Source organism: Triticum dicoccoides, chromosome 7A (assembly GCF_002162155.2).
Source record: "Triticum dicoccoides isolate Atlit2015 ecotype Zavitan chromosome 7A, WEW_v2.0, whole genome shotgun sequence".
Taxonomy (NCBI): domain Eukaryota; kingdom Viridiplantae; phylum Streptophyta; class Magnoliopsida; order Poales; family Poaceae; genus Triticum; species Triticum dicoccoides.
In genome coordinates, this window is record NC_041392.1 from 183,393,315 (window position 1) to 183,394,325 (window position 1,011).

Here is a 1,011-nt window from a genome sequence, read left to right on the forward strand (position 1 = left end):
CCTACCGAGTGACGAGCAAACCTCTCACTCGGGGGCTTAGCTGTAGCCCAGTGCTCGCCTAAGTTATCAAAATCCTACCGAGTGAAGAGCAAACCTCTCACTCGGGGGGCTTAGCTGCAGCCCAGTGCTCGCCTAAGTTATCAAAATCCTACCGAGTGACAAGCAAACCTCTCACTCGGGGGCTTAGCTGCAGCCCAGTGCTCGCCTAAGATATAAAAATCCTACCGAGTGAAGAGCAAACCTCTCACTCGGAGGCTTAGCTGCAGCCCAGCGCTCACCTAAGTGGACTAAGGAATAAGTCGATTGCAGTAAGCGCCCTGCTTTGAACCTGCAAAAGACATTTCGAGCCAAAAGCAATCATATTCAAACACCAAATTCAAGTTTGGATCGATACCTAAAGGAGCCGAAAGTGCTCAGGCGCTAAGCCCGTTAAGGTTTATCGGTTACAACTCCACTCGGCATACCGAGGCAAATTTAAAGCGTCAAGTTTAGAAGAAGTTTTTTACCCCTCCTGTGGAGGGCTGGAAGGTGCAACAAACTCATCAAGATCAATTCCATCTGCGATCCGAGTGGAAGCAGCAAGGAAAGTTTCCATAAAGGACCTGAAGTCGTGTTTCTTGGTGTTGGCCACCCGGAGGGCCGCCAGCTTGTCTTCTCGCGCATCTTTGCAGTGGACTCGGGCCAGACACAGAGCAACATCTGCACCGCACCGAGCCGAGGACTTTTTCCACTCCTGCACTCGACCAGGGACTGTGTTCAAGCGAGCCATCAGCGACTCGAGGTCGTTCTGGAGTGTCTCCCCAGGCCAGAGCGTCGAGTCGATGCGAGATGTGGCGACCTTCAGCCTTGCAAGATAGTCCACGACAGCTGCAACACGGGACTCCAGTCGGAAAACATTCATGGCAACTTCGTCGTTCACCGGAGAATTGACGGGGTCAAGGTTTGGTTCCAGCCGGCTAGTTTCTTCTTCAAAGTTTTGACAAAATTCTGCAAGGACGATCACCGAGTCAA